Genomic DNA, 12,094 nt, shown 5'->3' with positions numbered 1-12,094 from the left:
CCAGCCATCTCATCCACTGTTGGCCCCTTCTCCTCCTGCCCCCAATCCTTAGTGCAAGTCAAAACCTTGCTGGATAGGTTGCCAGCTTTTTTGATCTCTTATTTGACACAATCTCATGTGTGTTTTCCATGGCAGAAGATATATATTGCTATGTTCTTCTAAGGCCATTTTCCTCATATAGAGTGTGTCTCAAATATTTTGAAGGAAAAGTGATGTATTTTTTGTTTTGTTGTTATTATTGTTATTATTTGTAACTTAGAGAGCCTATAATTTTTATTCATTCAAAATAAATCCTCAAGTCCCCTTGTATTTCACACCAACTTGGTAAACAAAGGAAAATGGTATTCCTTGGTAAACAAAGGAAAATCTTTCCCTTCCACTAATCTTTCTGAATTCTCCTATATAGCTGAGGAACTGCCATTTTCTGAGAAGTTGGGGGAGGGGAGGGAAGAGCATTCCTCTAATTTCAGGCCTCCTAAATCTGGGATTCCTTATGTTGCTCAAAGAACTAAGCATTCTGAAAATTCTGCAAAAATTAATGCGAATATTGTTCTCCCGATAGAATCACTAAATGTGGTCATATGGTCTGTCTCTTACAGGAGGATTTATTCCTTCTTTCTTAATTAAATAAGAAATAAAAGGAAGTCATGCACAAGCTTTCAGAGCAATGACTATAATATAAAAAATGTAGTTCCAGGGAGAAGAAGAAAAGAAAAAATGTTGAAATGTGGAAATAATAGGAGGGCTTACTCAAGTAGACTCTTATGCTCCATCCAAGCACTGAAAGAATTAAGAAAAGCTCTAAAGAAAGGTAGAAGAAGGCAGACAATGGAGCAAAGCAGTCAAGGACAGAAAATAAGAAGCGTATAGAGTAATAAATTGGAATCTGGGATGATTCTTAACTAAATCACTTGCAAACTGCAATTTTCAAATAAAAGATGAGATTGAAAAAACTCACTGCTAGAAAAGAAAACAAAATGAATTTGTAAAGAAAGCCCATTTTGAATAAAGTCTTCAGAGATAAGGTCACCTGGCTAGAAAAGAGTTGAAACAAAATGAAGTGGCACAGGTGAGGACATTTGCTAAAAGAAACCAAACCATCCTGACTTGGCATCATCCACCCGATGGACGTGCTGCATCCACCCAAATGCAGCCTCCCAGAGCCAAGTGTTTCAGCACACGTGCTCTACTTCCAGCAGGGGCTGGATTTAGTCAACTGGGTCAGTTCCGTGTTCCTGTGTAACAGATATTCCAAAACAGAGCTTACAACAAAATTTATTATCTTACAGTTTCTTCTGTCAGAAAGACAGGTATAGCTTAGTTGGTTTCTCCCGCTCAGGGCCGTTCACAATCTGCAATCAAGGCACAAGCTTTTTAAAAATAACTATAAAATACACACATACTTTTGAAAAATACAAAAGCACACAAAATGACAATTGAATTCCCACCCTTTGACTCCCTCCCTACTCCCACTCAACTTTGAGGGTAAAGATTTTTAACTGTTTCTTAGATATTCCTCCAAATATTTTAAATGTGAATGCATTGTGTGTCTGTGTATGTATTTACATATATGGGATCATAATAATATTGCTGTACATCTTGGTTTTTAGAAAAAACATAATGATATGTCTGGGAACGTGTATAGATGAGACCCATCTCAATTTCTTTCTTGACTGCATAGTATTCTTTTAAATGGCTGGCTGTTTCATAATTTATTTACTGAGTCTGCACCTAATACACATTCATATCCACCCCTCCCCCAACTTTCTGGCTATTTCAAACAATGCTGCAATGGGCATGCCTATCTCTGCATACTTTGGTGAGTTTCTCTAACAGACAAATCCCTAGCAGTGAAATTCCTAGGCCAAAGGATATGCTCATTAAACTTTTTTAAAGCCTCTTTTTATTATAAAATACAAATACAGAAAATCAAACAAAGTGCAGAGCTTAATGGATTGTTATAAGGCAACACCCCCTTAACCATCACTCAGGTCAAGAAAGAGAACTTTGCCAGCCTTCCATGCACTCCATGATCACAACTGCCTCCCTCCCTGATAATAACCACTGTATTGATTTTTATAGAAATCAATTTATTTTGTGGTTTTACCACCCAAGTGGCATCCATAAATATGATAGTTTAGTTTTGTCCATTAAAAAAACCATTGATATATCTTTCAAATCTCTTTAAATTTGCAGTTTTCCCTTCCAAACTTTTCTTTTCCATGCAAGGGCTGTTATCACACGAGCCGAAATGCTTTTCAGCAAATACCTCTTGGCTGTTATTGAACTTTTCTGTCCCCTGATCTTTTGGATACACTTTCTCATGAATTTCTCTGCTTCCTCATGCATAGGTGCTGATAATAGGCAGGTCTTCTGGCTATCCCATTTGGTTGGTATTTTGATGTTCACAGAGCTACTTTATCACCTAAGCTTTACTGTAAATATTTTCAAGGGTTTTGAGTTTTCCTATCCAGTTATTTATTTGGGGGAAGGGATCTGGGGAGATTCAAAGCTATGCTACCACTTCCTCCATCTTCCCAGAATTTCCTCCTCATTTTAAAATTTGGTTCAGTTCATTTCAGTCGCTCAGTCATGTCCAGCTCTTTGTGACCCCCATGGACTGCAGCATGCCAGGATTTCTTGTCTATCACCAACTCCCAGGACCTGCTCAGACTCATGTCCCATCGAGCTGGTGATGCCATCCAGCCATCTCATCCTCCATTGTCCCCTTCTCCTCCTGCCATCAATCTTTCCCAGCATCAGGGTCTTTTCCCAGCATTAGAGTCAGTCCTTCGCATCAGATGACCAAAGTATTGGACCTTCAGCTTCAGCATCAGTCCTTCCAAAGAATATTCAGGGCTTATTTCCTTTAGGATGGACTGGTTGGATGTCCTTGCAGTCCAAGGGACTCTCAAGAGTCTTCTCCAACACCACAGTTCAAAAGCATCAATTCTTTGGTGCTCAGCTTTCTTAATGATCCAACTCTCACATCCATAAATGACTACTGGAAAAACCATACCTTTAACTAGATGGACCTTGTCCGCAAAGATTACTTTTTAATATACTGTCCTGGTTTGTCATGGCTTTTCTTCCAAGGACCAAGTGTCTTTTAATCTCATGGCTGTAGTCACCATCTGCAGTGATTTTGGAGCCCAAGAAAATAGTCTGTCACTGTTTCCATTGTTTTCCCATCTATTTGCCATGAAGTGATGGAACTGGATGCCATGATCTTATGTTTTTGAATGTTGAGTTTTAAACCAGCTTTTTCACTCTCCTTTTTCACTTTCATCAAGAGGCTCCTCAGTTCCTCTTCGCTTTCGCAAATTAATTAAAATTTGGTAGATGTGATCAAATTACCTGGAGGATGATGTGCTTTCTGTGCACATTTGCCTAATTTTTTAAAAGTGCTTATTTACTTTGGACTGTGCTGGGTCTTCATTGCTGCTCAAGCTTTCTCTAGCTGCTGTGCACGGCTTCTCACCACGGTTTTGGTGGCTTCTCCTGTTGAAGTGCACACACTCTAGAATGTGCGGGCTTCAGTAGCTGCAGCTCACAGGCTTAGTCATCCAGTAGCATGTGGAATCTTCCCGGACCAGGGATCAAACTCATGTCTCCCGCATTGGCAGGCAGATTCTTAACCACTGGACCGCCAGGGAAATCATGGACATTTACTTTAAATTAATAGACTTCCTATTCCTAAATAGCACAAAGAAAATAGTGAAATCTTAGGAAGAGACTGTATGTTGTGCATTTTCATTCTGAACCAACGTCTGTGAATAGATATAAAAGAGGTTTGTAAATAAGAGCTGGTAGGATCTTCAGTTCCGTAGGATCTTTATGCACTGCTCTGAGATGAACAAGGCAGCTGGAGGACAGGGGGACACACTGCCTTTCAGAGATGAAATCAGGAGGAAGTGCCTATGGACCCTTCCATAAGCCACAGTGTCTTTGAAGCAGAAACTGAAGATCTCATGGGGTCAAGTTTTAATATTATTATGTTAGAGGAGTCTATTCGGGCATCTCTCAAACCACAGGTCACATGTCTGTTTTGTTTTTTTTTTTCAGCTTTCTTAAGTCAGCTGGGAGGGACAGTTGGCTTTTATTATATTCTTCTATTTCAACAGGGTTCTCATGAACTATGTGCAGCCACTGACAGGGACTTTTGTTATGTTCTCAAAAAAATATTGCCTTTTTTTGTCCTCATATTTTGTTTATGTCTATACTGTTGAATTGAGTCCAAAACCTCTAAAATTAGCAACTCGTATAGTATTGACTAGTCAACTAGCGCAGTTATCTAAGAAAAAGAAAACATTCTGTATTTGACTATCTTTCCAGACTGATGTGAGGAAGGCTTCCTAGTCATTGACTAATTACATATTTTAGAATATTAGACTCAGCCATCTTCATATGTTTGGGTCAACATGCTTGTCCCTGTGAATTTCATGTTCACTCCCAATTCACTGAAATATGATGCCACCTACTCACTGGCTTGAATACGTAAAGGTGAAGATCTCATTTACACGTCCATGGAGCCCTGCTGGCATGGAACCTGTCACTAGAAAACTCAGGATGAAACTTCAGTAGAGGCTTTTTTGGGGAAGTTTGGAGTGCAGTGATGAGTCCTTAGAATAGAAAGACACTCTGGACAATTTTCTAATTTTAACCTGCTTTTTAAAAAAAAAGCTTTTCCTGAGTGAATGGGTGCAATCCTGCCTTTTTGGAAAATACACCAATGAAACATTAAAAAGCATCATTTTCTAGAACTAATTAATTTCCTTAAATATATATCCCTGTCATATTTGTGTTAATTCTGCAGAGTACTAGCCCACAAACTATCTGCTGCTGCTGCTAAGTCGCTTCAGTCGTATCCGACTCTGTGCGACCCCATAGACGGCAGCCCACCAGGCTCCCCCATCCCTGGGATTCTCCAGGCAAGAACACTAGAAGATCCCAAAGGGACTATTACTGCCTAAAAACTTAAACCCATACACTCCATCCATTCCTTATCAATCCACTACGTGATTTCTATCCATCCATCAGAACATTCATAAAGCTAACTAAACTGCCACCAGACATCTGCATTAAGTAGTATAACCTACAGGACAGTAGGCATTTCTCATATAGTTATCAGAGTAAAGCCTCATCAATTATTTACAATACATTTCCTATGCCCAAGGTGCCATGCTAAATCATATTCAATGTTTGTGGAGTAGTTTAATAGTTAATTATTACCTAAGTGCAAGTCTCACAATTGACATTTGTGAAGTATGAGATGTCAAAAGCTGCATTTTTAAGTATGATGCACAGAAGATACTGTTAGTTGCTAAAATTTATTTGGCCTAAGAGACCTCTTTTCTCCTCACTGCATTGGCTACACATTAACTGGAGAATGGGAAGTCTTTTCTTTTTGTTGTGTTTTCAACATATACCCTGTGACGAGAAAAAGATGACAAAGAATGAAGAGAAAAGAGAGTTTAGTGAGGGTGTAGAAACAGGGTAAAGAGAACAATGAGGATGGGTAGGGAGTAACAAGAGGGTTTGTAGACTGGGATTCTGCAGGAGGAAAGGAAGGATGTATTGCTTGTTTTGTTTTGCATCTGTTTGTTTGGAGCACATAGGTGAGTGCTTAAATGTACACAGAAAACCAAAATCAGGGACAAGAACGCAGCAGCAGACAAGGAGTTTTGAAGGAATGTTCTAGACAGGTGTTTGCTTCAGTATAGCTGTTTTATTTTTTCAGTAAGGACGTTTATACAGCAAGAAATATCTGGGTAAGAAGCATGGATTAATGACAAATGGTGATGTGAAATACTGACCTGTTTATTATTAAAGAGCCATGTAAACATCAACCTGGATATTTGTAGAATCATGGCAGTCTAAACCTCGAAAAGTTATTGCTTTCTCTCCTGGAAACAGTACATATCAATACAAGCCTGAAAATCTAGAAAAGCTCCAGAAGGGTCTCAGAAATGACTTGAGGACTGATGCCTTACTGAATGGGGTAAAGCACGTTGGAAGGAAGACTGAACAGGAACACGATTAGATTTTATGAAACTATGAAGTTTATATACTGTGTAATCAGGAATGATTCACCAGATTTTCCACCACTAAAACTAAAAGGGAGAAGGAGCTTTTGAACTTCGAAAGGAGTAATTTTAGAACACGTAAGAGGGGATTCTACTTTTAGTCTCTGAGTTATAAATTCATCATACCAAGAAGCACTAGAGACATGAACAAATTAAATGCTACTGCAATGTAGGTAACTGCATGGATAAAGAATTCATAATGAGTTGTTAAAGGAAGCAAGAGCTGCTTAGGATGTATCTATAATTTTGTAAAGATGATATATTGAAGACTATTTTTATCCTTCTATGAAAACAGTCCTTGGTTTGTCTTCTGAATAAGCCAAACTAGATCCAACCTATCGTACTATCCAGTACCTAGCACAGTGCCTGGTAGGAAGTAGGCTGTTAGTCTTTGCTTGGTTTGTCGATTCTCTTTTGTACATCAGAGGGGTATGGGCTTCAGAAAGGCCACGTTGTGACCTACTATACTAATATTTAATTTGGATGAGGAAGTCATTTGAGCAATGCAGATAATTGTCATTAATAAATAAACAAATGGAATGAATTGTTATTTAGCAATGGGATGTGAATGATAGGATGCAAGGCTGGCTTAAGATTCCCGAGTCCCACTGTGGTTTCTGTGACTGTTCAAGGAGTGGTCCATTCCCTTTGCTAAGTGAAATGACACTGATAAACAAGGCTGGGCCAAGACAGACAGATGCCTTAATGGGACAACTCTGTATTGCTTCAAACACATATAGTTAAATATGTGCTTAATATTTATTCAAAGACAGCTTCACAACCACAAGTGGAAGAGGATAGATACTGTCTCTCCTCTATTGGCTTGAGCCATTTAATTCTGACCCAAACTTGTACCTCTGCTCAGCAGAAGAAGAGCTCTACAGCTGACCACATCCCACCCGACTCTAAAGGCAGGAGAGTGAAATACCATTGTCACTTGTGTGATTCCCTGTCTCCCAACCCAAGCAGCTTCCTGAGAGGTTCCAAGTAAGCGTAATGATTTCTGTTTTATTCCATTTCAGTATACAGATTGATTGAGTATACAGACTCAGTGTACATTTCATTTATAGAATGAGGCCTGGAGTTCTACACTTAATTCAACTCATAAGATAAAACAAACAGAAGAGAGACAAAAGATATCCGCTAAATCTAAACTTTTTACTAAAATGACTTGCAGGAGAAGGCAATAGCACCCCACTCCAGTCCTCTTGCCTGGAAAATCCCATGGACCGAGGAGCCTGGTGGGCTGCAGTCCATGGGGTCGCAAAGAGTCAGACACGACTGAGCGACTTCACTTTCACTTTTCACTTTCATGCACTGGAGAAGGAAATGGCAACCCACTCCGGTGTTCTTGCCTGGAGAATCCCAGGGACGGCAGAGCCTTGAGGGCTGCCGTCTATGGGGTTGCACAGAGTCAGACACGACTGAAGTGATTTAGCAGCAGCAGCAGCAGCAGCAGCAGCAGCAATAGATGATCACAAGATTGGCATTTGATGAGGCATTTCTGTGTTATTTCTGTATCTACATAAATTCGTCCACTGTGGGCAGACAGAGGGCATGCTTAGTCAATGGAGATGGAAACAGTGCGTGCATGACTGCCCTGGTGGTCCAGTGGGTAAGAATCCACCTGTCAACGCAGGAGACACAGGTACGACCCCTGGTCCAGGAAGACCCCACAAGCTGCAGGGCAAGGAAGCCTACACGCGGCAACTACTGAAGCTCGCACTCGAGAGCCCGTGCCCTGCAACGAGAGAAGCCGCCGCAATGAGAAGCCCATGCACGGTAACTAGAGAAAGCCCCGGTGCAGCAACAAAGACCCAGCGCAGCCAAAAATAAAATTAATTACACTTTTAAAAAATGATTGAGAAAAAAGAAAAAGATTGACAGTGGGTCACTCTCAATCTCCTCTATCTTTGGCCCATGAAGCCAGCTTAATGACCACCATACTTTATTCCCACATTGACTCATGGCGAGAATCCACTTTCAAGTTTCTGAGGGAATGCAGCATCCTTGAAAGAAGGCTACTCATTCACCGCTAGCCAACAACCCAGGAATTTCAGGGGGTTTTTAACCTATCTATTTTTTTTAGAATAACTCAATATGCATTGTATTAGACTGAACCATATGAAGTAGCCTATTTTCGATCATTTTTGACCTGCAAAGAGGCTAATCATAGTGAAAACTGCATTGTTTTCTTGGTGGAAAGAACATGGAGACCAGTTTCTGGAATTTGGAATTCAAGTCTCTGTACTGTGACTGTGTCGAGGAGCCAGCTAACCTCCTCCAGGTCACATGTGCTCATTCAATAAAGACCGAGCTTATAGTCTATGTGAGACTCTCCAGAGAACACAAGATGTGTGACACCCAATTTCTATCTTTTTGGACTCACAGTTTATTTGGGGAGAAAAAAAATTCATGTGCAAAAAAAGCTATAATCCAAGGCAGTATATGATGGCTTTGTACACCTTTTTTTTATTAACTCTGTCCCAAGTAAGAAAAACTACTTTTGCTGCTATAATCAGAAGAGCAATATAGGAGAGAAGACAGTTAAGCTTGGGCTTAAGGGACAGTTAAATTTCACTAAGCAGAGAAATGAGGGAGGGCTGTTCAAGCAAGTGAGGGCAGGAGCAAAGGTGCAGAGGCTGAAATACAGTGCTATTTTTGTGTGACTGGACAGGTGGTTTCTGTGGGCAGGCTAGGAGGTAAGACTACAGACCTGTTTCTACCATGGCATGTAGGGGCAATTTTTTATTTCAATTGCTACACTGAATGAATGAAAAGGGCTTCCCAGATGGCTCACGGTAAAGAATCTGCCTGCAATACAGGAGCCTCAGGAGATGGAGGTTCAATCTCTGGGTCAGGAAGATCCCGTGGGGGAGGGCATGGTGACCCACTCCAGTATTCTTGCCTGGAGAATCCCCTAGACAGATGAGCCTGGCATGCTTCAGTCCATAGGGTTGCAAAGAGTCGGACACAACTGAAGTGACTTAGCACACATGCATGAATGAAATAAGCAAGATTGGTAAAAAGAACCCCAGAATGGAAACCAGGAGACCAGACATCAGCTTTGTCACCAATTACCTGGATTCCCTCAAACAAGCCACTGTGGAGCTGACTTGTCCTCAGCTGTCAAACAGAGGTATTCTGACTCATCTCTACATGTTCCTAAGAGTTACAAGGACAAAATGAACAATCAGAGGGAAAACTCTTGAAAAAGGAAACTGCTGTGCCTTTCCCCCTGACATGAATTGCTATGGACTAGAGTCAATTTAGATACTCTTGGTAACAGCAAACCTGTGTACCTTTTTCTTAGAGTACTTACTACATGATAATCTCATTGCTCAGTTACAAGTGGAAGAAGCTGGAGGGAAAAACTCAGAATTATGATCATTTGGGTCAACCAAGAACACAACAAAATCTCGGATGAAGGCGTGGACAGAGATGGTATGGAAATATTAAATGAAAGCCTCAATATCAAATCATAGGTTCATCACAGTACCTGGAGAGAAGGGAGGAGAGGAAGCCTCCTGGAAGTAGCAGATCAGATGGAAGAATTCACTGAGCCCCAGGATTATAGACTACATAAACCTCTGGCACCCTTCCAGTTCCACACTGTGCCCTTCCTGCTGCAGCACACGACCCATGCACAGGTTACTGGTGCGGAGCAGGAAGAAGCATTGTTGTCCTTGCCAGTGACTTATCTGGAGCCAATCTCCTTTGGCAGCCAGCCACCAGGGCAGAATGGGTGTTCCTCCATTACAGCTTCTTAAATGAGTCTTGCTCGTTTCAGCCAACTTTCCTTGGCTTACAGTTCCAGGATGGACTCTACCAGGTCAGAGTCTAAAAACAGCTCTGCATTTCCCAGATGAGACTTGGCTTGACAGCTTCTTCTCTGTGGACTCAGGTCAGGTCAGATGCCCACAGAGGCACCCCCTATGCAGATCCCAAGAAATGTGGCTGCTCCTGGTGTTTACACTCTGTGGGTATGAGAAGGCTACAGGCAGACAGACCCATCCATGTGGCGCTGCCACCAAAGCCACAGGGAGGAGCAGCCATCTTCTGGGGTGTTTTCCTTGGCACTCTTGACCAAAGTCATTGCCATCTGTCAAGTCAGTGACTAGATGAACTCATTTCCTCTGGTGGGATGAGTTATCCTAAAAATCTAGAAGAAACTCCTATGGAATAGAGACTCAAGGACTCCAGTTCATCAGGGAGCAGTTCCCCACGCATCTCCTTCCTGAGCAAGCACCAGAGCTTCGGCCTCAAGTAGAGCTCGTGGCAACTCCAGGAAAAAAAAAATGAGGATGGGATGGCCATGGAGTTTGGGCTGGGTAGCAGTGCCCTTCACCTGTTGTTTCTGTTCCCTAGGCAACCTGATTTGGGGCCAGGCTCAGGTTTTACTGACTGGGAGAATCCCAGGCTCCCTCATCAACTTACTGTGGAGAAGCAGGAGTCACAGAGGCAGAGATCCAGCTACAGCGGGAAAGGATGTAACTTCACGCAGAAGAGTAATGCTGGTTAGCAAGTGTGAACAAGACGAGCACTAACGTTGCTCTGTGTAAAGAATTAGAGCAACACTTATCTGACCCCCTTGAGAAAATTTCTCTTGAAATTCAAGTGAGCAAGAAAGATCCAGTCTGTGGAAGTTCTCTACTATGTAAGTCTCCTGGTCTGGGAAACCATATCAAAACACTCCCATTTAAATCTGGAGGTGAAAACAGCATGCCCGTCACTGACATCAATATTATTTCAGAAGGATTGGATGATGCTCATGACGTGTTTTATTGTTACGGCATTTGAGAATCTGTCAATGTTCTGGGATCATAAAAGGAAGATAAAGGTTAGTCCTGAGGTTACGACTCCACGAAGATGAGCACAGAGCCTGACGGTGAGCTATTCACAGGACTGGCATTTCACAGCAGAGCTGCCATGAGTGAGATCAGGGTTCATTAATAATACCTTGGCACATAACGGGAGCTGTCTGCCCTGTCAAGACAAGCGAGGGTCTGGGCCTTGGAGCTAGAGATTTTCATGCTGAGGCATCTGTGAGCACCAGGGTCAAGTGAGGTCTCTAAATAATGGAGATAGCAATCCTCTTGACTGATTCCTAAGGACAAAGCATGAATAAGAGTTAGGGGCATGGATACACTGCGTAGGGGCATGTCACCACAAGTTTGCAATGTACAGATTTGTGTACTTGATTACTTCTGGTTTGTTCATGTATAATGATGTATCTTTACAGTAAACATTTATGTCCTGAATGTCATCACTTTCTCCCAATATAGACTAGGCTGAAAATTTTAGGAAGCCTGCTTTTGCTATCACAGGTAGTGCCTGGAGCTAGGAGATACATATAGAAGACATTTCCACCCCTCAAACAGGATACTTTCGGGGATTGATTGGATGTGAAAGATTTTTACTTTCTGGTATCTACCCTCTAGAAGTGTGTCCAAAATAGTTTGACTAAAGCAGTTTTCAAAGCAACAGAACAGACATTGGGATGGTTGGGCAGGATCTGTCCTTGGGCTTCCTCTGATTCCTCTGGGTAAGGTTATTGGGTTGGAAAGGTTTTTCTTTGGTGGCAACTCTTCTCCTTCCAAAACATCCCAAAGTGTTCTGTTCTCCCCGCCCTGTAACTCCCTTCCCTTGCAGTTGGTTATTCCATGGTGCTTTGCAATTATTCTCTTTCTAGTAAGCCAGAAGCTCCCTAGCACTGGGGCCTGCTGCCTCAGTAGGCAGGATTTCCCCAGAGCTGGGACCACTTCTCTTCCAACCAGCCTGGGACACTCTTGGGTAGAAGCTCATCTGTCACCTCCTGTCTCTTCCTTAGGCTCCTTGGGAAATGGGCTGCTCTTAGCTGCTTGCCCTCAAGTTGCTGGCCAACCACGTGGTTGCAATAGGACCACAGGTAAACAGGCCTTCTTTCCATGGCATTAAATTCAGTCACGGCTAGAGTGATTCACAGACACTGGAGTCCACAGAGAATTTTCAGTGGTTCATCTCATCTG

General features: G+C 41.9%; 1 long non-coding RNA gene across 1 annotated transcript in view; it reads left to right on the top strand.

Annotated features, from left to right (window-relative positions):
• Positions 1 to 12,094, top strand: part of LOC106502611 — a 34,002-nt gene that overhangs the window by 17,070 nt on the left and 4,838 nt on the right. The window lies entirely within an intron of this gene.

Source organism: Capra hircus, chromosome 11 (genome assembly GCF_001704415.2).
Source record: "Capra hircus breed San Clemente chromosome 11, ASM170441v1, whole genome shotgun sequence".
Classification (NCBI taxonomy): Eukaryota; Metazoa; Chordata; class Mammalia; order Artiodactyla; family Bovidae; genus Capra; species Capra hircus.
This window is presented reverse-complemented; position numbering and strand designations above follow the sequence as displayed.